The sequence below is a fragment of the Nannobrachium achirus genome, assembly GCF_963921795.1.
Source record: "Nannobrachium achirus genome assembly, chromosome: 21".
NCBI classification, from domain to species: domain Eukaryota; kingdom Metazoa; phylum Chordata; class Actinopteri; order Myctophiformes; family Myctophidae; genus Nannobrachium; species Nannobrachium achirus.
The window spans coordinates 31,339,330-31,367,088 of record NC_137828.1 but is presented as its reverse complement, the minus strand read 5'-3'; the positions used below and the strand labels follow the sequence as shown (position 1 = coordinate 31,367,088).

The 27,759-nt window shown below is 42.3% G+C and overlaps 1 protein-coding gene across 1 annotated transcript in view; it reads left to right on the top strand.

Annotated features, from left to right (window-relative positions):
- Window positions 1–27,759, top strand: part of neto1l (neuropilin (NRP) and tolloid (TLL)-like 1, like) — a gene marked incomplete at both ends in the record, with an annotated part of 121,707 nt that overhangs the window by 5,300 nt on the left and 88,648 nt on the right. The window lies entirely within an intron of this gene.

The following is a 27,759-nucleotide window of genomic DNA, read 5'->3' as shown; positions in this document are numbered from 1 at the left end:
CTGCGAGCTTGTAGATCTGCTATTTTTGAAAAAGTTGTGAAAATGTGTGCAAATCTTTGAATATATGTATTTTCAAAGCGAACGTTTGTAACTCAAATTTTGCTTCTGGGTGGTCCCTGGAACTAGATATTTTGAAATGGGGGTCCGTGGCCAAATACATATAATTTTGGGGGTCCTTCACATGAAAAGGTTTGAGCACCACTGACATGGTAGTCTCTCAAGAACAGACTAACTGAGCTCCAGTTAAGTGAAAAGGACCTTTTCTTTGACGATGGCTGGCCAGATTGCTGACATAGGAACATAGTTTTTTTCCAAAAATCTTAGAAGGATTCAAAATACACTTATAGAATCGGGTCAAAATTCAAATTTTCACGATTTTTAAAAAATAGCAGATGTACAAGCTCGCAGCGCGGCACTCGGTGCCGCGCTGTGAGCTTGTATATCTGCTATTTTTCAATATTTAAAGCATAAAATATTGCGTCATAATGTGTTCAGGCCTAAATGGGTTGTTAAACACACAAACTAGCATCTCTATTCTGGGCATGTCATAATAGGTGAATGTTTGTTGAGACGAGGTGAATAAATAGCCAATTGAACATTTTCGGCGAACAGATTTGGCGTAGAGGGGGAAAAAAAGGAGGGGGCCAAGTACATACCCCTGGGGACCCTGGTCAACGAAGTATATCTAGGGTTTAGATGGTAAAGGGCCATAAGAGTGATCTGGCATGTTTATCCCATTGATTATGAGTCATAATGTATGACTCATGGTACAATGTACTTAAATGTATTAATAACGACCATTTTCCAAAGCATAGTCTACCGTTGTTTGTTTGGTTTTGGAAATCAACTTGCAGAGTTCTACAACTTGAGATAGGTAATTTAACACACTAAACATTATTGCATGTTTATTTTCTTGGTAAATTTTAATTTTACATTTAGAAAAAAGTTTTAATGGTATTGTTTAGCTGATAAATTATTGGTATAGTTTAGCTGATAATCCCTGGAGAAATGATTGACTTACAAACTAAATTCATTCATGAATCCATGATTTACAGTGCAATGAGGTTTAGCCAACACTGACTCAAATTATATGTGTAATTTCAGAGATCATGTGAAAAAAAAGTGAAATTGAATAAAGCCATTAATGGGAAAATGGCCTATGTATGGCGGAAGCTACAGCTGAGTCCTTTTAAGTTAAATTGCATGTCATTGTTGATTTATGACCTTATGACAAACTATAAGGCCTCCCACCAGTATGCTTTTAATGGACTGGTGTCTTCCTTTCTGGAGTAGAGTTATTGCCATACTGACTAATGACAATGGAGCTGCTGAGGTGAAGAGTGCACAGAGTGATTTATATCTATAGTGAAGCCCATGCCTATGTTTTTATAGAGAAGAAAAAAATGTCAAGCTCTAAATTAATTAAAAGAGTTTGATATAAGGGGTGACATTTCAAACTAGATAAAAGCATTGCCCACACGTTTTGCTATGAAGTGCTAATGGAATATTGTTAACATTTTTTCCTAATGGGAAATTTGCTTAGAGGAAAAAAATAAACTGTCTTACTGTACATCTTGATAAGACATATTGGCATATCATTTACATACTGTACTGTAATTAACATGGATAAAAGTGGCCCACATACAGTATGCAGCTGCACTGCTAAGCATGCTAACCTACTCACATAGCCCTCTGATGAATGAAAGGTGCATGGAGAAACGACTAACAAAGGCGCCAGTAATCAGCGATGCAAGCGAGACACCGGCTCTTCTCTGTTTTCCCACCCATCTTGGGATTAAAGAGATAAAACCTTTTTATGAGAACTGACGCCCCTTCTGGTTTCTGCAAATACCCCTTCAAGAGCTTCATGTAGTAGTAGAGCAGCCAGTGAATGAGAAGGCAGTTACAGTACAGTCAGGAATCTCGCATCGGCCTGAGTCATCACATATTCAGAGGCACTCCAAGGAGCCACACGGAACTGTAGAACATTCATTTGATTTGTATCTGACAGCTGTGTTGTCGACGGGAGTGCGATGTACAAGCACCAGAGTTGAGTTAAAACCGAAGAATATATAGGACCGCAATGTGGTTACGCTACACCATCGGTGTTAAAAGATTTACGTACAGTATTATACAATATGCCTTCTAATCTAATGCCAATGTTTGCATCGCACAGCAGTCTTTAAACCACCGTCCCAGGTTGTTTTTGCAAGGTGCTTTGCATGCTCTGTGTAGGGATAGGAGTAAAATGATTGACAAAATGAAGAGCAGAGCCACTGTATTCACTGAATTACTTTAAATTAAGGCAGCTGTAAAGATGGTGATAAAGGATGATTGATGATGGTATTTTGTAATTGGAACAGTGTACAACATTTTCTTAATGGCATCAATCCAATAAAAAAAGGGCAAAAGAATGCATAGATCTTGGTAGACCATTGAAGATGCTCAATAAACTGCACAGATTCCATCTGGTCAGCTGCATTCATGACTCACCTTAGTTTTGTGACTGATGCCCGGATCTTGCATTGGGGCCAGTAATTACCCGCCTATCTGCTGCAGCCTCTGCCTCCTATGTGTCACAGCTCCCCAAACCATCAAGCCTACATACTGGCCCTGATTTCTCTAGTCTAGACCATACATGGGCAACTGGTGCCCCGGGAGCCCCACCTTCACTTAATGTGGCCCGCAGTATAATATTGGAATACTGGTATAGTATTGATTTCAGCTGTTACAATTCCATTTCCAACCATGCAAACATGACTGGCTTTAATTACTTCTGTCAATATTAGCAGCTTAATGACTTAGCGATAGTTAACATAAGAATATATAAATGCATTTGAAATTAAATGAAATTGTTACTTTTCAGAATTCCAATTAAAAAATAGCTAAAACTTTACTTATTCCGGATTCCAATTCAAAAATAGCAAAGCATAGATCTGCTATTTTTTCTATTTTTGACTGTATATGCATTGTGGCCCTCTGGAGTGAATGTGAAAATATAGTGGCCCTTTCCATCATCAAAGTTGCCCACCCCTGCTCTAGACAATATGTACATGCTTCATAGTCTCTGTATTCTCTAACAGGCTTAAGAATATGTGTATTATTGAGCACACCGTTGGCGAGAAAGGTTCTGTAAGGGTCTGTGTCCTCAGAAGCATTTCTTGAGCTGCCAGCGCTGTTCTTCCCTGCAATCTGTTGGTAAAGACCCGCTATTAGGAGCTCCTCTTTCTCAGGAAGTTTAGTGACCGTTTGGGAATCTGGATGTTCAAGGTTTGATCCCTGGCTCCTCCTGGGTTATTGTGCCCTTGAGCAGGACACTGAACCTGAATGTGTGTGTGAATGGGTGTAATGTAATGCACATGTCATGTGAAGCGCTTTGGAGAGAGCCAGTACCGTAATTGCTGGACTATAAGCCGCACCTGAATATAAGCCGCACCAGCTAAATTTAGAAAAAAAATCAAATGTTTACATATATAAGCCGCACCTGACTATAAGCCGCAGGTGTCCTTCCTGCTTCCCGCTAGAGCGCCCCTGGTAGCCGTTAGCTGCATAAATCTATATATAAATCCTTGTTAAAGACCATTGTAAAACTAACTAACTGGCCGTTAGCTGTAAAAATCTCTATATAAGCCGCACCTTTGTATAAGCCGCAGGGTTCAAAACATGGGAAAAAAGCCGCGGCTTATAGTCCGGCAATTACGGGGTATATAAATGCCTCCACCGCTGAAAACTGTGGACATAGCCTCTAATACAACTTATGACAAGAAGCCCCTCCTTTCTGTTGCCAATGGCCATGTAGCCTAGATTCAGAATTATAGTTATGACATTAGACCTCAGGCCTACAACTGCACAGTATCAATGTACCAATGTACAGTATGTTTGGGAATTATATATATACACATAGATGGATGAATGAGAGTATACACGCACATTGCATAGGTGCAAGTATCAGAAACTGCATCAATATCGTCAGCGCCCTTGCTCCGTGCCACAAAAGATTAATCATGACATTTCGATCCTACTGGGATCTTTGTCGGGGCAAAATGCCCATATTTATATGTCATGCTGCACCCCAATAGGTTGACTATACCTAGCCACATAGGCTCTATACCTAGTTGACCGCATTCCCATGGGTTACACTAAATATCTTTGCCTAAAAGAGCAGTTCTACAAGCTCACAACGTGTCGCATTGCGGTGAGTGAGCGAAAGTTCTCCCCCAGAACAGGGATGCTAGGGTAAAAACCTGAAAGGAAAAGATAGGGGAAAACAGTAACATAAAAAACATATTAAACCTCTACATCCCTGTTTTCTGATTTGGTCCCTTTGCACCTGGATAAACGGAATAATCCCCAGCAATGAATTGGACCAATACAAACCATCCGCAGTAACCACGTTTAGTGGCCAATTTTAGTTCACGTTTGACATGATGACTTAGTAGTCAGGTCACTCACGGTGACCGTTAACTACACAGTGGCACTTGATTGGTCCGCTAGCCAGTTATCAGCCCATGGCTGATGCCGCCTATAACCCTCTGTCCTTTTATCACTCCCCAGACCCACAGCAAATAAAGGCTGAGTATAAATGTAATAGTATAAAATATGCATCACAATGCTGAGTATGTGATATTATGAAATAAGAAGTGCAATGCAGTGTGCGTATGAGTGCAATAATCTGGGGTGTAGTATGAGGGAGAATATTTTATGGATCAGTACAGGCAGCTGTTAATGCATGTATGAATTTGCATGCCTGTGTGCCTGCGAGCATTGTGTGTGACTGTGTGTACAGTAGTGATGCAGGCAAAACAGTTCAAAACAGTTCACAGTGAAGGAACGATTTTGTTCATGTTCACGGCAACGATCCAATCAAAACATTTGTTCACGTTTACCGTTCAGTAGCGCAAAAAACACTATCGCGGGAGCGTTTTTATTACGTCACGCGTACAGCCCACCCACCCGTCCAGTGTACCGGGGGAGGGGAAGGGGGGGGGGGGGGGGGGTTTAAGGAAGTGAACGAGTTTGTTCATGTTCACAGCAATGAACTAGCTTGTGAACGACCCATCACTAGTGTACTGTACAGTGTGTCTGCGCTTGTGTAAAAGGAAAGCCACAGTCTTTAGATACATACATTGCTCTCCAGGTCGGTGTAGGGCGCCATGACCTTCAGACCCCCTGGACTGGGAGATTAAGTGGTTTTCCAACACAGCAAGCTGTCGTTGGGGCAAATAAAGGCTGTAAGTCAGCCCCCAAACCCCCACCCCCCTTGGTTTCCCCTTGCCCCTCACTCTCTGATCATTGGCTGCTTGAAGAGCCAAGGCCAGCCACTGAGGCAGATGCTACTGTACTTGGAGTCTGTGTGATATGTTGATCTGAGGATTGCTGAGTACTGTTGTTTTGATAAAATACTGTGACTGATAAAGTGAATACAGAACTTATTTGGCCCCCTTAACTTTCAACTGCCTCGGGAGATGCTGCAATGGAAATCTGTTTTGTGGTCTGGGGTTGGGTTTATACGACATACTGTCTAAGCTAAGGCCTATGTGTGAGTGAGTATGGAGAGCTTTTCTGTTGGCTTTGTATACAGCCTAAATCTGGCTGAAAAGTAATGTTCTAAATTTGAGTTTTATGGTCAGGGCTCGATTTGTAAAAAAACAAACAAACACAAGCCCTATACAGTATGCTGTTACATAACAATACAATGTGTCACATTGTAAAGTGTTGTGAGCTTGTAAATCTGCTATTTAAAAAAGAATGCCTGCAAGCATATTGAACCCTATTTATTAATCAGATCCTACTTTGTATTCTACAATACTCACATTCAGTACATTTAACAACCGCTCGTGTTATCATTGTGGGAAATTAATCAGCCCTACAAACGACTCTAAATTAATATGCAATTTTTGCCATATAGTACTGTACCATACTCCAGAGTAAAATGAACCATTGTCAAGTAGAGGTCGAATATCTCAGCAATCTAATGGAAACGGCTATGCAGTTGAATGCAGGGTCAGCATTCACCCTGCATCCCATCATGCCATGCAGCCGTACATCCATTACCAGCAGTGGCACGGCTTTCCATACTGGCCGATGACTAATGCAACCATAATCTAGATGAGACTTTGATCGATCTAAGTTACTTACTGTATAGACCCCACCAAGGTCTAACTGGAGTGTTTTTCAATTGAAATGAGTCTAATGGCATTTGAGATTATAGCTGGGCTTGGATATATGGCCCTATCATCCAGGACGAAAGTTCCATGAGATTGAACGCAGATGGGTTCAAACTGCAAAATTGAAAATTGAACCGAAGGGATCAACCCTCTCCTCTGTCAGACCCACCACCGGGGCTGCTGCAATGTATTCTAGCAGTTTCACTCTTTCTACAAAGAAATGTACCACAGGCACTGACATTTAAATGATAAAAGAGTCTCTTTGTGTTCAGTTTGCATTCCTTGATCTCAAAAAACGAACATTTTCTTACACAAAGTCAGTGACATTCTCCAGCTTGGAAGAGTGAGCAGGATAATCACTTGTCATTATTTCCATTTAGGCTATATTTTTGACAGACTCGCAGACAAACACACTCAATTCAACAACTGACAACAGGGAATCTGGTCAAACAGTAGAAACTGCATACTGTACACACAAGGAGAGGCTAAGTGGTTCGGTTGGTGCTATTTTTCTGGAGCTGCGGTTGTTTTGCTAAGAGTTAAGTCCAAGGGAGAGTAAACCAGAGATCCAGTAGGGTGTATTTAAGTATTTTCTTTCTCCAGGACCAGGCTTAACAGTGACAAGCAGTGTGTCAAATATGTTTAATTCCTCAATCAATGTATGTTAGTTTCTGAATAACAGTTTATGCATTTATTTTTTTGCTGTTTTTGTACTTTTATTAGTTAGTAAAAAAGGTTGTGTTAGAGACAATGCAGGTATGCATCCAATTGGCTATATAACACATTTTGCTTGTACTTATTACCTAGCATGCCTCATTTAACGATTTGAATCCTCTAAAGGTAGCTCTCCACCGCACTGAAGTCAGTGGCGGATGGCAGGGGCGTAGGCAGCGGTAGGCGAACGAGGCGACCGCCTACCAACTGAGAAATGATCTGGCAAAAAAAAAAAAAAGAAAATCTCAAAAAAAAATTGCCTTGAAAATTTTTTCAAGGCCACGCCCACATCTCAGTGTCCATAGATCGCGGTTGGTGCGCTTGTGGAACGCCGGGAAATACAAGGAAACACAGAAAACGTTCAGATAAAAAAGGTTCTTATTAAAGAACACGGAGGATACGGGTAATTATAGAATGCCATACCGTATTTTAGACAGGAGTGAGACTTTATTAAGCACTTTGTTTGTGAAATCTGAATGTTGGTGTAGTTGGTGTAGTTGTTGGCTAAATAAGTCGCTCTGCCCGACTGCCCGAACCCATGTAAACCCGGGAACATTATGGTCGGGGCTTAGTCTCTACGACCATGCGTGAGCTACGAAGGGCTAAAATCGCTTTGGGAAACCCGGCCAATGCCTGTTGGTAGCAGTGGGGTGGTGGGGGGTTTGTGAAGAAAGCTATTGGTAAGCATTTAGTTCCCAGATTGGTCAAAGACTTGGCTACTGTAACTTTCCCTAACTACTACAAGCCTAGATAAACGAGACATTGCCCATCACACACTTGACTAGATAGTAGATACCATATTCTCATTTCTCAACTCAACTCTCAATTCCTATAGCGATCAACTCCAAAGCAAAGCAGTAATACGACTATGCTCTGTGCTTTTGTTTTGGTCCAAGCTCTCTGAGGACTGCGGGCTTCTTCTGTGGAGAGTTATTCCGTCTGATTTACTCTGACGCTTGTGCACAACAAGGTGCCATCGACCGTTCAGATTCACAGCAGATCACACGGATAGGTGGCCAAAACAGTTGAAGAAAAATAACAAAAGAGTGAGAGTAGTAGAGAAACCCCCCTGCAGTGTGCTTCCCGGTGGTTTCCCATGATCTCTAGTAAAGGGCATACTGTAATGAGCTTGCCGACGACTCCCCCATAAATCACACAAGACGCCAAAAATATAAAAAAATAAAATAAACAAAATAAATGCTCGTTATATTTTCCCTAATGTTTTGCTCTAATGCTTATTCTCATTACTTGCACCCTGCTGTAGCAGCCTGCTCTCCTGAGTGTCTTCTCCCGGCTTGAACTCAACTCTTGTGCTCAATCTTCCATACTGTAGCTGTCACGCATCTTCTGCTTAAAACATGCAGGACTGGCTTGTCCACGGTGGACACTGGTGGAAAAAGTACTCACATTTTTTACTGCAAATTAAAAATATTCTGTTACAAGTAAAAGAATTCAAAATGTGCTTGAGTAAAAGTACAAAAGTATTGGCATCAAAATGTACTTAAAGTACCAAAAGTAAAAGCACTCTTTGTGCAGAATATTTCAAGTTTTCAAATGTATAAATATTTTTTTGAAAATAGCAGATCTACAAGCTCACAAGCTTGTAGATTGGCTTTTTTCAAATGGTTAAAATATATATAGGGCTGAAGTAGTTAATGTTTGTAATAATAATCAACTTCTACAAAGTTACTAGTAACTAAAGTTTTCAAATAAATGTAGTGGAGTAAAAGTACAATGTTTTGATCCAAGATGTAGTGGTGTGGTGTCGAAGTAAAAGTATTGGAAATTGAAATACTCAAGTAAAGTACATATACCTCAAAATTGTACTTAACTCTTTGAGCGCCAGCGCCCTCTAGGGGCCAAAGAATGCCAGCGCATCTCTCATAGGCGAGCGCTTTAGCTTCCAGGACTTCAGCTTCCAGGACCTGACGTCCTCACGTTCATGCACGGCATGGAAATGTCCCGGATGAAGATGCTAACAGAATGGCTATTCCCATTTTGTCATCTAAAAGATCATTTTTGGGCGATTTCGCCGTAAATAAACCTCGCGCCGCTTTCCTAAAACACAAAAAAGAGATATAAGCCTTTAAAGATGCGGTCTTTCATTGGATTAGGCGGAGATTGGCGATTGCGTTCGCAAATTACGGCCGGCCGGGACGTTGTTAGCTTTCGGCTAGTAGCTACAAAAATCAAGCCAGGCTTCAGAAGGCCTCTTATCATTTTATTCATTTAATTAAATAAAGCCAAACTACTTCGGGATCGGCACACTCGTGTACTCATCGGAAGCGGCGCCGAACATCGGGTGAACATTGGGGAGCTCAAAAATGTATTTTAAACCATTTTTAATGGAATATATCGTCGGACAGAGTAGAACGGCTAGCTGGCTAGCGGCTAGCGAGCCAGGACCACCCACGACTCTACAAGCAGCTCGGGGTAAGTGAATTAATAAAAAAAAGATTGTATTGGATTGAAATAAAGCCGAACTAGTTCGGGATCGGCACCAGATGAGTTAAAGGAGTAGTTCACCACTTTTCAACCTGTCCTCACTAATGTTCATGATAAAATATCAACATTTTTTTCTAATCAGTCCAAGTCTCCTAGGAGAGCTGTGGGAAGTTCAGAATCCATCGTCTTGTGACATCATCATTTTCAAAATTAATTGCAACTTTTCAGGAATAGAAAGCCTGCAGTTTCTATAAGCTGGATTGGCAATCGATGATGTCACAAGACGATGGGTTTCTGACCTGCCCACAGCCCTCCTCTGAGAAAAAAAAAAAAAAAAAGAGCAAAGGTATTTTTGAGTGAGGACCAATTATATGAACATAGGTTGAAAAGTGGTGGAGTGCCCCTTTAAGTACAGTACTTTCTATTGATTACTCACGCCATGGAGACTTGAGTTCAGTAATATTTTTAGTTTTTTGTCGCATTCCTAAGACAATAATTTGATAACAATGAATTTCCCCCTATTGATTCTGGATGGGGACCCAAATGCACCCGGAATAAATACGGGTACATTTACCATATATATATTTTTTGTCTTAGGATTGTGACAAATACAAAAAAATATTATTGAACTCAAGTCTCCGTGGCATGAGTAATCAATAGAAAATTTTGGGGGTGAACTACTCTTTGAGTAAATGTACATTGTTACTTTACACCACTGACGGTGTTTACACACACACACACACACACACACACACACACACACACACACACACACACACACACACACACACACACACACACACACACTCTTATCTAGTTTGAAAGAGGCACACTGGGCTAGTGTCTTGTGTCAGAGGGAGTGACACGTACTTGTTTGCGCTCTGCCGGAAATGTTCTCTCTCACCTGGCCCCTGTGTTTCAGCGAGATGGAAAAGATTGAGTGAGTTTTATCCCAGACACATCTCTCGCATCAGGGAAGAGTTTGGTCAACAACACACCACCCCCTCCTCCCCTGTTTCTCATTGTACCTCTCTCTCTCTCTCTCTCTCTCTCTCTCTCTCTCTCTCTCTCTCTCTGCTTTTTCTCCTTCTCTTCCTCCTCCTCCTCCCGTCCCTTATTTTCCTAGTTATTTTGCTGCCACTAGGGATGGTACGATATGAACATTTCATATCACGATTATTGTGACAAAAGAAATCGCGATTTACGATATCGCGATACAAATCCATTATCCTGGGGCAGAACATTTGCCAAAAAATAGCCGATCTACAAGCTCACAATGTGTCGCAAAAGACATTTGATAGAGAGTGGGAAAAAAGTCTGTATCGAGTATATTATAAGTACCAGGGTTTAAGTGATACCGGATATGCAGCTTGGCAAATAAAAGGTGAATTGATCCCAGTGCATGACGGAGGACAATATTACGATAAATTAAATCTCCACAATACAATTATCGTGAGTGTTTTTGATCACGATAAACGATAATATCGCTTATCGTCCCATCCCTACCCCCCTCCCCCTCCCTCCCTCATGAGAGAGGAGCTGTGTGTTTGTGCAGCACACAATGTTCAGCAGCTTATCAGACGGCGTGCGCCCTCACAATCAGGCCTTATCGCCCAGTGGAACTTAACTTACCATCCAGCAGGATGGTTATTTACCTCCATTGGGACTGCTCCCAAACGCTAACCCCCCTCCCCAAGCCAATTTATACCCGCAGATCAGTCAGTGTCCCTGCCTGCCTCCGCCGCACCCTGTGGCAGTTTGTTAGGCCTGCACGCTGTCCTACTACTGATGCTCTGGGAGGGAGGGGGTGGGTCACGGAGTTGTTCTGATGTGGCTGGGGTTACATGTATGGAGTGTGATTGTGTGTACATCCATACATGTGCTATGTGCAGTAGAGGCCAGGGTAGCACAGGTCTTCTAAGACCTGATTACCCGAGACCCCCCGAACCAAGCCGTTCGGGTCTAAATATTCACTTGTCCCTCGGGTCAGGGTAGGGTAGGGTCTAATTGCCTCGGGTCCGTTCGGGGCATTCCGAACTACATTTACCTGCAAGGATCCGAGAGGACCTGAGATTTAAAAATATACTGTGTATTTACCCTTCAACTTTAAAATATATATTGTTTTTAATGAGACATGCATTGTAATTATGCTCCCAAATCCATATTATCGTTCTCGCTCCTGTCCCGTTCAGCGCAGCCAATCTGAAGTGTTGCACTGCTGCTGAAGTGAAAATCATGGATTTATTTATTTGCGAGGTGAAACGCAAACAAAGGCCACCTGGAAGATGCAGGTTGGAACGTAATTTATGTGGAGCATGTTTCTGGACATTCTGGCTAAACTCTTCTGTCTAACTACAACACAAGTAGTCTCTTCTCAGTCTGTGATTACTCTAGTGGGGCAGCCGAGCAGGAGGAGGAAGGTTTTGTGATGCGAGCTGTGGAGTCGTGGACAGGTTTGTGTTTGTTGTGGATGTCACGGTGATTGTTGAGCTGGGGACTGAGCTGAAAATCTAACCCTCCGCAATAGCTCTCGCCTCTCGGAGCAGCGGCCGAGGTGCGCTGCTGCTGCGCTCATGTCTAGTGTCTAGGCTAGTCTAAAAAGTAATGGTGAAAAATAAGCATTATATAGCATCGGACACAGTTCGGGCCAAAGACCCGACCAGATCGGGTCCATTTTCCCCGGTTCCATTTTAGGTTCAGATCCAATTTAACTCTGTTTCGGATCGGATCCAATCAATCTCGGATCCATTTCGGCCCGGGACTAGATAATCTGTATTTTTCTCTGGGCCATTCGGTTCGGTCCCAATGTCCTCGGTTCCATTTCGGCTCTGCTCCCATTTTTTTGACCTGTGTTACCCTCTAATGTGCAGTACTTGCCGAGTTGCCGCAAGGGGAGGCTAACCTTTGTTAGATCTGATGTAGGCTACACTCCAATTAAATTGACGACAGGGCTGATAAACTAGAACTGCACTCTGTCGAGGCCATCTATGGCCTACTTGTGCCATGAGGTGCGCTCACCCCTGGCATCACCCCTGGCATCACCCCTGGCATCACCCCTGGTGATCACCCCTGGCATCACCCCTGGCATCACCCCTGGTGATCACCACTGGCATCACCAGGAATGCTGGTCCCTCATTGGCTGTTTGATGACGTTGCCACCAGAAATGCTGGTCCCTGATTGAGCTACAGGCTTAAATACACACAGACACCGTCCGTCCGTCCGACATACCTACCTACATACATACGCAACCGAACGCAGTACTTGTGCTCTCTGCTGGTGCTAGTAATTACAAGCATCACATGAAGTTTTCTGTCCTACGTTCATTTCATAAATGAGGGCCAATGTGTCCTTTCCAGTTTGGATGCACAATCTCCTGCAGGTTCTGCTGAACTACACGCAGGTTAGGTTATACAGTTTTTTCCGCCCAAGGAGTTGCACAGGAAATTAGCTTTGTCGTTGTTAGTGCGTCGTTTTGCTCCATTCCCTGCCTCTGTAGTGATAACGGCTCGCTTGGGGCTGTTTGTTTCATTAGCCCATTGCAGTGGTGGATTCTTGGCTGTCAGGCTGAGAGCCTGGCTCTCTCCATTACGCCGTATTAGACAGCAATGAGATTTACCTGCGCTGTTTACCTATGTCTGCACACATTAAGGGCTTTACCCCATAGAGAATGTGCCTGAGAGAATTATTCTATCGGGAGCTCAGAAAAGGGTTGTCCCTTTTTATGTAAGGTGATAGAGGTTTGCCCGCGCATTAATGTTGTTCTTGATCGCCGCTTTGTCTTCAGAGCCGGTGCATCAGCAGTATAGAACAGATTGCTTTCAACGCTTGACCAGTTTTGCTTTTGTTAACATCCATCGCAGGGATATTTCCATGGGGAGTCAATGCATTAACATGCTCGTATAGAACTTCTAATGAATGGTATGAAATGCGTGTGAATAACAACAATATGCAGTACACAGTAGGGATTTAGTGCAAGCATAGATTTATATAGCTTTTATAGTGCTGGACTGTGCCTCCTCACCCTCTGTCCTCTGACAGATAGCCTTTGTTTTGCTGCTGGGAGAATGATACCATCATTTTCCCACAGCAACAAGAGAGGACACTCACCACCATGATGGGATTATTAAAGGGGGAATCGCATAATCCACCACAAGTGGTCGTGATTTCATAACAAGACAACAGTTAAATTCAAATATGTGCCCACAGCAATATTCAAAGCAAATGCAATTATTTTATCGAAAGGTTATGGTATGGTGTCCAGCATTCTCATTTCAACTATTACAGGGGGTGTTACTGTAATGTATATCATGGAAAGCCCTGACAATATTGGTATTGCTGATTAAAATTCTCTAACTCATATTCATATTCTCATATTATTCACATATGCTAGTGTTACCGATAACTGAACTTACTGTATAAATACAATAGAAACTGCTTGCCTGATTTTGCATAGTAAATGGTCACATCTAGTCTTTCTATCTGTCTATATATTATCTGGGGGGGGGTGGATGGAATAAAATTGGACAAGACAAATTTCTCCTTGGAGACAATAAAGGCTAAGTCATTCAAACACACACACACACACACACACACACACACACACACACACACACACACACACACACACACACACACACACACACACACACAGTCTCAAATGTATATTTCAAAGCCGAAGTAGACTGAATTTCAATTTGTTCCATTTGGATTTTCTCCACGTCTGATAACGCGTGAGCATAAACTGTGTGCGAAAGAGCAAATGAAAACTTGGAAACTGGTCTGAAACTCATTTTCAGCCGTGATATTTTGTCCTTGTACTTATTCCCATGACTGCATTGAGGGGATGAGATACAGGTTCCTCTGGGATAGTTGCATCTTACCGCAGACCTAATTTAATTTGTAAGGAACGAATGCTGCCGTGGTATTCCATAGCAAGTTTGTTGCAGCTGCATATTAAGCACATTTAAGTATCCAACAGAAATGCAATATCATGAAGCCAGTCTGGGTCATCCAACTGATCAGGAATAGTCCTTTCTGCATGTAGAAGAAAAAAAAAAGATTTGAGCACAGTGCCAGCGGCCGTGTCCAATTTAGCTTTCGGACAAAGCAGTGTCAAATTGCAGATGGTTGAGTCCCTTGGCTCTGATAGGATGCAGGGTGGTACAGTAGGTGCTTAGCGGGTGGTTAATTGCCGGCTGTTTTCTAAGTAGCTACACTCAACAAGCTGCTGGTGCAGACATAGGCCAGTCAATCTAAGCTAAAAAAGGGCGTGACCCAAAATAAATTGCAATAGTAATGATTCAAGGTTTTTTATGATCCTTAGGGTCATCCAAATAACATATTAAAAGTTGTGAATTATATATTTAGTGGATCAAGGTAAATTCAGGGGGTTCAAGTTTGGGTCCATTCACTTACTATACAGGGAAAAAAAGACCCCCAAAAAATCTTCTTTAAGTAGCATGTGAGAGGTCTAACTAGGGGTTTTTCATGATTCTGAATCCATAATGTCCGCGATTTGTTTAAAATGCACGTTGGGCGTGCACGCGAAGTGAAGCTCCTCCATGTTAAGTCAATGGAGAGGCCCATAAAGAGACTTCATTTACTCCAAAAAAAGACTTTTAATCCCAAAGCACATCCCTAAACAGCACTAACAAGGCTCGGCTGGCGGCCGCCATGACACACTGTCACATGACACATGTCATGTGACTAGATGACGTAATTGTTGATGTCATTCACCATTCCGTGTGTGTACACACATTCCAGCCAGGCCTTTCACAATAACAGCGTGTGCCAATGGGAGGATCTGCGTGGCGTCAAAGAAAAGTTAACCCTTCATAGTAAGCAGCAGTTATTGTGTTAAGGACCAGATCCTTAAGATAACCTGAAGAAGGTCTGATAGACCGAAACCTTGTTGTATTCCAAATAAATATTTTTCTTGCATTTGAAGAAGTATTACTGAAAATAAAACACCTCTTTTTGCAGAGGCATGTTTTAGAGTAACCAAAGAAACCCCATTTCCTGCGTCAGAGTTCTCACAGACAGTATCCTGGTTTTAGTTGTGTGTGCATGTAAATGTACTGATCTCTGAGCTTACTGGGAACTGGGGTAATAGGATTGTGGTTGTAGCCGTGGCAGTGCAAGTTGTGACTCAATGGTGATTCAAAGTTGAAGGTGAAATTGGAGCTACCAACCGTAGCGAGCTCACACTGCTGAAAGCTTGGAGTAGAAGAATTTAATCATCTGCACTTCTGCAGTGTTGCTATTGGCTTTATTGTCTGTTTGCATGTGACAATAAACAACTTAACCAGTTAAATCTTATGCTTAGTTGACCGGTTATACTAGGTCGGTCCACTTGTATTTACCTCTAGTCTACACCAAAATGCTTTGCCAAAAATAGCAGATCTACAAGCATGTGCAAAGCGTGAACTTGCATTGTAGATCTATTTTTCGACCAATGTTCATCTCAGAATAGGGATGCTAGCATACAAGACGACCAGTAAATTATGCCATTGGAAATATATTGTGCCAGGCTGCCAACGGCCAACCTATGACTACACAGCCTCTCAAAATAGAAGAAGGAATGGATGGGATCTCTTTTCGATTTTTATTTTGCTCATCTTGTTCCAAACCCACTTGGCCGGCTGTGCACAAGCACATCACATTTGACACCAGATTGCATAGAAAACCAGTGAGTCTACAATGCTGGATTGGGGCAAAACACATGATCCAGGACCCTGCTCCAAGCAGTGAATCATTAAAGAACATTTAGAAACATTGTCATTATTGGACAGTGTCAGGAAGAGTTGGCAGGCTTGGGGTATAAGGTGTGTGCAATCTGTGTGTGCGTTTGTGTGTTTGCAGTCGAGTGTGTCTGTGTCTGTGTACACTGAGAGCGAGCAGTGTTTGGTGTTAGATGCTGTGTGTACTTACCTTGTATGCTTTCTCCTAATTAGCCAATCACAGCAGTCAATTAAAATGAATGACTACTAAGCAGTTACAAGCAAATACAGAACAGTAGAAAGTGGCATCCAAGAAAAAACTAAATGGATATATTTTCAGTACAAAAGGAAACCATTAAAGTATGAGAACTTTAAGACGCATACTGTATGGCATTTCACCAGAGACAATCATAGAAAATAAAGTAGCAGATTTTTAATGTTGCGGTTGGGCTTTGATTTGAGTGGTTTTGAATTGGATTTGTTTGGTTTCTTAAAGGTATAATCTGAAGTTTGTTGGTTCATAAAGCTCTGATAAAGTCAAAGTGATCTTCTCTACAGTTTCAGCTTGTAGGTGAAAGTTGGGCAATTAACAGAAAAATACATTAAAAACTATATTTAGAACTAGTTAGTAACTGACTAGCCTTCCCTAACACAGGCTGATTTTGGTCTAGAGGGGGCGGATCCACCGGCTGAAAACAGCCGCTAGATCCTATTGGTTCACGATCTGTGCCATGGCCCGCCTCCCACTTCTATGCCAGAAATTGCAGCAGGTTACCCCAGGCTTTTATTTTTCTTCCTATCGCCAAAATAAAAGCCTGGGTTTCCGAGGCTAGTAACACGCAAACCAAGAAGTCAATTAAGACCGTCTACTCCTATCAGTGATCTGAATGCTCCCTGGCAGACCTGGACGAGGAGAAAAATCAAGAAGTTGATCGTGTGTGTTCCTTCTTTTCTTTCCACCCCCCGCACCACCCCCACCCACCCACCACCACCGCCACAATTTTCTATCAAACAAAACACTAAACAGCCTGCTCAAAAGCATGGCCTCTGTGACATTTCATTTTCCATTTGGCAAGCTCAATTAATCACAACACTCCTATACAACCTGACGCACTTTGCCTGTGCCGCTGCCAGCCGGTGCTGGCTGGCGCGCATCGTTCCCTTGCAGGCAGAATGTACAATCTGCGGGAAGCAGAGAGAAAGAAAGGGCCAGAGTGAGAGAGGGGGGAGAGGGGGGAGGGCAAAGGAGAGAATCTATGGAATGCCGTTGTAGGCTATATTTGCCAACTAGGGATTATGATGTAAATTTGACAGAAATAATGTAATAGCTTCCTGTGGGGGGGAGTAGGTTATAACGAAGAAAAACACAAAAAACAGACAAATAATAACAGAGATCGAGAGAGAGACAGATAGAGAATTGCATATGATAGCTGTTGTTATATAGGTTTATAGAGGTGCAGTGATGGAGATTGGTAATGGGCCTGATGTCCCCTCACAGCGCTGGTTCTACCTGAATATTTATTGAGAGGAAACTGCTTTCTCTGCCACGGTTTGCCATAAGATTGTTTTTTACCTTGTGGCCTCTATTGGGCCTCTATGCCCCCATACATAATGCGTCATCTATTACATGATGCTTTACGCACACAAGCAGGCACACAGCCACACAATGGCGTATGCATACACAGTCTCACACATTATTATAATGCAAATTGAATCACTTTTTCACTTGTCAGGCATCGTTTCATTAATTTGTAAATCTCTACAGTAATTCAGCATGGACCATTATATAAAAATGATATATAAATGACTCAATGTTTCCATAATCTGCATAACATAGCTCTTTTATGGAGGTCTAATGTTGTACAACAGAGAGGTCCTGTCAATGGCTAATAATGCTGAATTCAATCTGTTGCATTGTTGGGGAACAATGTCCTCCTGAGTGGAGGAGAATGAGTCCATGTTGCCATGGTTACACAAGAGAGCTAATGGCTGAAACAGAGAGTGAAGGAATGAATTTAGGCCTTGCCCAAATTACTAAACATCTAAAAAAAAAATGTATGTCAAGGTCAGAAAATAGCAGATCTACAAGCTGACAATGTGTCACATCGCGATGTGTTGTGAGCTTGTAGGTCGGCACATTTGGACCCTACGTTCATCGTATTGAACCAGGGCACATTCTGTCTTTATCTAAAGCCTGGTGGGCTGTTTTCAGTGCATGGCAGGACGCTCAACCAAGCATAAATCAGGCGTAAGGGTTGAGTCAAGTTGAAATCTAGCCTGCTGAATCTACCTCCAATCTGTATGCTATGTGCCTACATTCCCCCAGACACACACACACACACACACACACACACACACACACACACACACACACACACACACACACAGTATAGACCCCACTGAGCTGTGCAAGGTTACGCTTCTGCCTGTTCGCATTACCTAGTTTATTTTTCTAACCATTTTACTGTTGGGTCTGGTTGATAAAACACGTAATGGATATTTCTATTGGATTCACCAATGATTGGATGATACGTGATTTGAATGGGAATGTCCTGTATGAGTGAGGGTCCAGTAGGGCTGTCACGATTAGGACATTTTACATGACGATTAATTTTCACTCAAATAATTGCGATAAACGATTTAATTGTGTTTTTGTCGTGGACAATTACATTTCTGTTTGGCTTTTAGGCTTTGAAGTTGCACATGGTAGATATGACACACAACCTAAATATACAAAGAAATGACTGACATATTTGACAACTTTACACTTAAAAAAGAACATAGTGGAAATAGACGATCTACAAGCTCACAACGCGTCGCGATGCGACGCGTTGTGAGCTTGTAGATCTGCTATTTCCTCTATTTTTGACTTTCTTTTAAATATATGAACATTTTTCAACATGGAAACGATTATGACGATTATGAAAAATAATCGCGATTATGTCAAATAATTGCGATTAGACGATTATGTAATAATTGTGACAGCCCTAGGGTCCAGTGAACGGGCTGCCCCCTGAGCCTTGTTTTTCCAAGCATATATATAATACTGCAGTTAAACTCCGTTTTTCCCCTTTTTTTCAAATCTTGTATTCCACAATTTTTGTAACTCATTTTTGTTCACCCAGTGCCAATGCCTAAGCTGTAATCCTGGGCTATACTCTCTGCCAACCTGGGGAGAGCAACAAACTGAGCTTGTGATTCCTTCAATGCATGAGGAGTCCAAGCGGCTTCAGGGGAGAGTTTCCCCGGTAGGATGTAGTGTGTGGAAGGAACACGTTATTCCAGGGGTCTTCAACGTTTTCAGGCCAAGGACCCCTTAGCTGAGAGAGAGATGAAGCAGGGACCCCCCACAACCTTGTCATAGATTCCATATAGTTTCATCGTTTGACAGCACAATCGTCAGTGTATTTTGGATTCATGTCAATTTGTGTTTCCAGATATTTAACCACTTGAACCGTCAATACTTAATGAACTTGACCTTTCACTCTGTACTTAGTCTGCTCCTTTTCCCCCTCTACACCAAACCTCTTTGCCGAAAATCTGCTATTTTTGGCTACAGTTCTCAGAATATGGACACTAGGGTTCAAGTTGTTAATATAATATATATACCCTGTAGTAACTCTGAGGACCCCCTAGGGTTCCCGGACCACCTGTTGAGGACCCCTGCGTTATTCCAAACAGTTCCTTTCCCTTCCATCAGGCTGACCAGGGGGAGGCAGTATAGATACCAGGATTACTGCATGTTTTTTGTGAGGGTACCTACTCTAGGGGACACGGGGATAACATGCCAACTACACACAGAAAGGCCCTTTCGACAACCCCTGCTAAACTTGAAGGAGTTAAACTCCTTTTTTAGAACTTGATATTTATTTATACAAACCACATTTATGTCCACACTCTGCTCTGTATAGTTTGGCAATGTAAAGGCCAATGCATACGTTTCTTTATGACACATGATGTCTACTTTAACAGTAGTTATTATTATTATTATTGAGAACTCATTTGAGTCTCATGTTAACTTCATGGAAGAGTTGTGCGATTTAGCAGACTGAACTTGTCCTCTTCTACACCTCTGCAGAATTTAAAAGGCCAGCATAGGTTTATCTCCATGTGGGGAAAAAATGCATACACTTTTATCTTTGGCCAGTATCATCATTCCTTCCTTAAACTGCTTATTCAAAGAATTTCTAAAGGCTTACTCATTTGTTTTAAGGCTTCACCGGACATGTTAAATATTCAAGAGTAGTTCCATGTACAATTGAAATCACCTTCTCCTCCCTTGATAGTAAGGATAAGATTCTCTCTCTCTCTCTCTCTCTCTCTCTCTCTCTCTCTCTTTTAAATTAGAAAAAGACAAGGCTTACTCTCAAGGGCTCATCAGAAAGATATTGTAATGCCCTCCAGCAAAACCATTTATTCTGTAACATTGGATTAGGCTGCCAAGTTGACCTACAGACATACAGAATGCTGCACTATACTGCACTAAAGTATACTACTGTACTGTATGCCTCCATAATAAAAACAAAGTGGCATGTATGATTTGCGTGGGTAGCAAGTGATACACAACAGGAGAAAAAACGGAACGTTAAGCCTCTATCAGAGTCTGCGGTGAAGAGCTATCCACCGCAAATTTGAGGTCCTCAAGTCAGAAAATAAGTGAAGGCCATCATAGTCCGTCACGGTGGAGTCCTATTCACCGTGACTGACTGGTCTAGATCGACCAATCAGTGAACGGGGTGAAAAAAAAACAGTGAAGAGCTTTCCACTCGCGGTGGAAAGCTCTTCACCGCGAGGAATGACGGAACGTTGTAGTTTTATGACTCAAAAAGACTACACCGCGGTGGATAGCCTTCCACCGCGGTGCCGACTCTGATAGAGGCTTTAGAGCGATCTCCCCCTAGTATTCCTAAACATAACCTCAGTAAACTACGGTATGCCTAAACGGTTAAGTCTAACCCTATACCTAAACTTATTTCTAACCTTATTCTCAGTAAAACAAACACAAGAACACAAGAACCGCCCATAGATTGAGTATACTGTCTTCTTCTGCAGCAGCAGTCAGTCAAGCCACATAAAACAAATCCATAATAGATGGCACATGGAACAGTACTTTTGCCCTAAATCCCAGAACTAACTAACTAACTAATCACTCTGATCTCTTACTGAATGTAGACATCTCACACTGTACCGTGAGCTTGTGAGGCCCTGCGCTGTGCCCGAGTGAGCCCCAATATATGAGCGAGTGCCTGCACTGAGCAGCCATTGACCGTGCGCGTCGACTCACGCGCCCTTTGACTTTGCAAGCCGCGGTGGACAGAATCGTTTATATAGCCAATGATTTGTTTCCGATTTTATAGGAAAAAAGAGTCTTCCCAGCCAGGCTGACAGATAGGGTGCACACCATGTGCACTATGTCTGAGGCGAAAGGCCCTGAAACAGAATCATCACACAGTCACAGTATAAAGTATCACCGATAGAGAGAGAAGCAGGGAGGTGTGTGCAGAATGGGGATTGGTTTGAGAGAAAGAATCTCATCGTCTGTGTGTGTATGGCTCATACTGTAGAAGAGATGGGCTGTGATAAGGATGCGGGGGTCATTGCATATCTGTCGTTACAGTATATAGGTGCAGTGATGGTGGAGACTGGTAATGGGCCCAATGTCCTCTCACATGCAGCGCTGGTTCCATACCTGAATATTTATTAAGCGGAAACAGCTTTCTCTATGCCAAAAGATAGTTTTTTGCTTCTTTAGGTCCTCTATGCCCCTATACATAATGCGGCAACTCTACTGGAGCCCGACCGATGCCATATCTTTTGACCGATGCCGATGTCTGCCGATGATGAGTGCTAGACCACCGATTGCCGATGTTTAACCGATGTTTTGTAATAATATAAAAATAATAAATAGCCTTAATTTCTAAAACTTTCAGAAAACCTTTTTGTCCTTTTTTTTACCAGTGGTCCGTGGACCAACAGTGGTCCTTGAGGTATTTCTAGGCGGTCCCCAGCAAAATGATGGAGATTTGGTAACCAAATAGACCCTTTATAAGATCTTTAACTCGTGAGTGTAAAATGAAACCCAATGGATCCTTACGGGCAACGACAATATATTCTAAGTTTTGGGTCTGAGTGGCAAAATTTCATCAAATGGTGGTCTGATATTACTTATAAAAACGACCGATACATCGGGGTCCAAAAATGACCGATATATCGGTTTGACCGATATATTGGTCGGGCTCTAATCTATACATGATGCTTTATACACTAAAGGCAGGTGTGAGCAGTGAGCACCCACCCACACACACCCACACACAAGCAGGCACACCCACACAATGGTCTATGCATACAGTATACCCTCTCATAGACAAAGTGAATCTGATCCAAAATGAATCCAGAATAGTTTATTCACTTATCAGGTATCATTCTGACTCATAGATTTTCGAATTTTCAAGTGGCTAATTCTGGTACTACAACTTGGGGTCAGTTTGGGCCCAGAACATGAATGAGCGAAACAGGCCTTGACCAGAGATTGATCGGTGAGTGATTGCGATCGGCCGATAATGCCTCTATCGGCTTTGATCGGTGTTGGCTTTGCCGATCTACAAGCTAGATCAGCTATTTTCACAATATTTATCTGTGGGACTGAATATAACCCCAGCATCAACTCCTACAAGTTGAATTGGATACTAAAGGACCTCAGCCTGCAATCTCCTAATGTTTATACTTAATATACAATGTCAATGTTTTGTAAGAAGAATCATTAAATATATAAATGCTGCTACAGTAACACAATAAATAGAAGAATTTATGGATTTGATGCTGTGATCGGGAATATTGGTATCAGCAGATACTGATTCCAGTTGATCGGTGATCGGTATCGGCCCCAAAAATCGCAATCGTAGCATCTCTAGCCTTGACCAGTGGCCTCGACTCACGGCACGCGCCCTTTGGCTTTGCAAGCCAGGGTGGACAGAATAATTTATATTGCCAATGATTTACTCATATTTTATAGGGAAAGGTGATCTTCACAGCCAGGGTGACAGTGACAGATAGGGAGCATACCATGTAGGGATGGGACGATATGAACATTTCATATCACGATTATTGTGACAAAAGAAATTGCGATTTACGATATTATCAAGATAATCAAAATGCATTATCCATGGTGGAACATTTGCCAAAGAATAACAGATCTACAAGTTGCAACGTGTTGTGAGCTTGTAGATCGGCAATCTTTTGGCAAAGACATTTGATGGAGTGAAAAAAGACTGTATCAAGTACGTATATTATAAGTACCTTTTACCAATTATAGAGGTTTTAAGTGATGAATTGAAGTGAATGAAGTGGTGAATTAATCCCAGTGCATGACTTAGGACGATATCACGATAAATCAAATCTCCACGATACGATTATCGTTTTTATCACGATAAATGATAATATCGCGTATCGTCCCATCCCTAATACCATATGCACTACGTCTGAGGCGAAAGGGCCCGAAAAACAGACCAAAACAGAATCACACAAAGTATCATAGAGAGAGAAGCAGGGAGGTGTGTGCAGAATGGCGAATGGGTTTAGAGAAAGAATCTCAACGTCTGTGCTGTGTTTATGGCTCGTAGAAGAGATGTGCTGTGATAAGGATGGGGGGATCATTGATTTCTTTTTTACCCCTGCTCCGCCTCAGAAGAGTCAAGGCTTTGTTAAAATTCTCAGATGGTGGTAAACTGAGCTCATTGAAAATGCTTGGGTTGGGGGTGAGGGCTTTATAATGTAGCTTAAATATTTGTTTGCTGACTGTACTGGCTGGAGAGTAGGAAAGCACTGGATAAATCAGTGCTTTTCAAACTTTTTGTGCCCAACACCAATAAAGGGCAAGTCAAAATCTGTGTGTGTCTTCTGAGATATTGACTTTCCCCACTGGTGTGCCTTGGGCAGAAAAAGTTTGAAATGCACTGTACCAGACCGTACCAGGAATGTGTTCACCCCAAAATGCTAATAAATGGCTTAACTTCCCTGCTTATGCCAATGCAAAATGCCCATGTGCAATTTCAGATGATTGGCCAACCCATGCGAAATGAAACAAAAATGGACTTGTTGGAGATGTTTTCTCAGTTTTATTGTTGGATAAAATGATACATATAAAGGCTGTATTTTTCTTTTATTACCAAGAAGTAGTTAAAGCAGAGGTCTTCAACGTTTTCAGGCCAAGGACCCCTTAGAGAGAGAGATGAAGCAACCTGTACACAGATTTCATATAGTTTCATTGTTTGACAGCACAATCATCTAAATTTGTGTTTTCAGATATTTAACCATGCACTTGAAACGTAAATACTTAATAAACTTGACCTTCACTCTGTACTTAGTCTGCTCTTTTCCCCCTCTACACCAAAACTCTTTGCTGAAAACACAACACCTCGCGCTGTGAGGTGTTGTGAGCTTGTAGATCTGCTATTTTTGGCTAAAGTTCTCAGGATATGGACACTGGGTTCAAGTGCATGCATATAAATCAGGAGAAAAAAAGTGTCTATCACACAAAGATTTGGAGGACCCCCTGTAGTAACTCTGAGGACCCCCTAGGGGTCCCGGACCCCCGTTGAAGACCCTTGATATAAAAGCTGTATTTTTCTTTAATTACTAAGAAGTAGTTAAAGTGTATAATAGTGCATCACTACAGAAATGAATCACAATGCCATACGTGACCCTCCACACCCAGTATAGCCTACAGCCATGTCCTGGCATGGCATTGTGGTTGTGATTTCGGTTTTCATATTGTCTCATTGTTAGAAATATTGCTGGCGGATGTCTTCCACTAGTGAGTGACAATAACTAAGGGGGCGTTCACACCAGGGTTATTTGGTCCGCTTAAAAGGGACCATGGTCCTCTTTCTCCTTTGGTCCGCTGGTGTGAACGTGCAAAGGGACCATGGTCCCTTTGTTTGGTCCGGACCATGGTCCTCTTGAAAAGGCAGGACTCGGTCCCCTTCCAAACGGACCATGGTCCAGTCCTCTGCTGGTGTGAACGGAGCCGGACTTTATAGAGGACCAAACTTATGTCTGATCAGCCTACTACATTCTGCATTGTGTGTTGTTCATTGAAAAACAATATGGAAAAAATACGACTACTCGTGAAGCAATTGTAACTTCGGCTACAAGAGACTACACTCATCAATCTTTGTTAACTGCAGTTGTGAAGCTGGATTAATAATTAGTTCTAAAAGCATGAATTTCTTACGGGAATCATTATTGATATGACCCGACCGCTGATATGTCTTCATGACCTGCAGTAGGCTACACGTTAATAATTGTATCATCTCCTCTCCCTGTGAGCAAGCGCTGCGGTGTCTTGTTAGCTACATGGAAACTGCGAGGTTACATGGAAACTGGTGACCCATCGTGTGCGGTGACTCCAGGGGTCGCTCTCCGAACACGGTGATCATTGTTTGTTTTGACACAAATACAGTCACAAATAAAAGTAAGGTCACCATCTTGTGTATAACACAGGAGGAGGAGGCGGCGCGGCGGGCACGCTGCGCGCACAACCTCCATCCAAACGACCACAACACAAAATAAAGTCAAACTTGGCTTTTCTTCCGAGGCATTAGGATTTTCGCTCTCTTTTCGCTCTCTCGCTGTTCCCTGAGGACGGGCGTGCACGAGTCAAACTCTTCACGTTGTTGCTGGGACGGCAGTATGTCCATGTCATCGGGTGCGGTGCACAAAAATAACGGATTTAAAAGCTTACAACACTGTCCGAGTGTCCGATGCACGGCTGTTATGTTTCATGGCTAAATGAGGAGAGATGTGGGTTAGCATCCCGTTACATTAATATGTTCTTTTTAAGCATGCGCCGCCGCATATAAAGTTATGGCTCATACGCATATAGATTCAACATTTGGGATTATACATTATTTTATTGTTTTTATTTAGGTTATTTATTAATTTAGCTTCACATTTCCAACCTGATAAGGATAGGAAATATCATTACGGACCTGTTGCTTCACTTGCTTGTAAAGAAAGAAAGAGACAGACAGAGAGAGATTTGATGTGGAAACGGGGATGCTTATATTATGTTCTCGCGTTCTTGCGCTATTTATTGTTAAATGAATCAAGGAGAAGGCTTTATACAGGCTATGTTTTGAGAGAGAGAGAGAGATAGAGAGAGAGAAAGAGAGAGAGATTCCTCCACCCATCCATCGCTAATTACTGCCTGAAATGCGGGTTTCGCTTCTTTTAAAAAAAGAGATATAGGAATATGATCAATAACACAAAATTAATTGGAATAGGCAGTGAAGTAATTTTCCATAGGAATAGCCTATTCTGTCAATAGATCAACAGCCGCCTGTATGACCACGTGTCAGTTGTTTACATATTTGGTTCTTTTAACAAAAGTCCCGTGTGAACGCTAACCGGACCAAATTCAAAATGCAACAATGTAAACATTTGGTCCCTGATCCGGACCTTTTAAGCGGACTTTGGGTGAGAACGTGCCCTAAGTGTCTGGAGCAGGAAAACTTCCAACCCATTTAGACCTGTTGTAACCTACTGTACAGTATATACGTTGCTATACCTTTCAATCCGGGAGACACCTCTGTGTCTCATTAGTTGTTGCTATACTCACTCTGTACTTAGTCTGCTCTTTTTCCCCTCTACACCTAACCTCTTTGCCGAAAATAGACGATCTACAAGCTCACAACGCCTCGCGCTGCGAGGTGTTGTGAGCTTGTAGATAGACAGAATATGGACGCTAGGGTTCAAATGGTTAAGGAGAAAAAAGGTTTTTATCACACAAAGATTTTGGGGACCCCCTGTAGTAACTCTGAGGACCCCCTAGGGGTCCCGGACCCCTGTTGAAGACCCCTGCTTTATATGAATCCCATTTGTTTCAACCAGTGAGGTTTAAAGTGTAAATCCACTTTCGGTTTGGGGAGTGGGCTAGTTATAGCAGAGGAAGAACTGCTATAGGTTATCATTCCAACCCCATCTTCTTTCATAATTTTTCTTTGATCGTGCTGTTTTTCCTTTTCTTTTTGCTCTAAGCTATTTGAGCTAAAAGTGAGCTGCAGCAGTGATTAGCCATTGAGCTGAATAGCGGCGTTTCATTCCAGTGGAGTGAGATCTTCATTTGATCTTACAGTACATTAGTTTGTACACACAGTAATGTCACCCCCCACCACCCCACGCGTTACTCAATTGATGCATGACCGCTTCCATTAACTTCTGCTTCCTGGTTCGGTATAAATACTATTTTTCAATTTAGATAGTGGTGAATGGCGTGTCCTCGTTGGCATGCTCACAGAGTGGCCACCTCCGCCAGCCATCGTGACGAGTCTTTCATTCTATTGTGATGCGATGGATGCTCACAGGTGCATTCAGAGAGGCAGCAGCCTCTGCTCGCGTAAAAAGCACGAAGTTGCCTATTAGATGGTGAGCCGGGGGGGGGGGGGGGGGGGGGGGGTTGTCGGTATCAACTGAGGGGAATAATGCTCATAGTGAATTTTGTCATGGTATACATGAGTTTGAAAATATGTGATAGCCTTGTACCAGTGGTAGCTTTCTACACTAGGAAAAAAGGACAAAAATACTCCCAAAAAATCTGTAGGATGTGAGGGGTTTAACTTGGTGTTTTTAATTATTCTGAATCCATTGCAAGCATTTGTTTTGCATGAGAAACATTCCTTGGGCTAAAAACAGACCCACAAAACGGTGGTTTAGT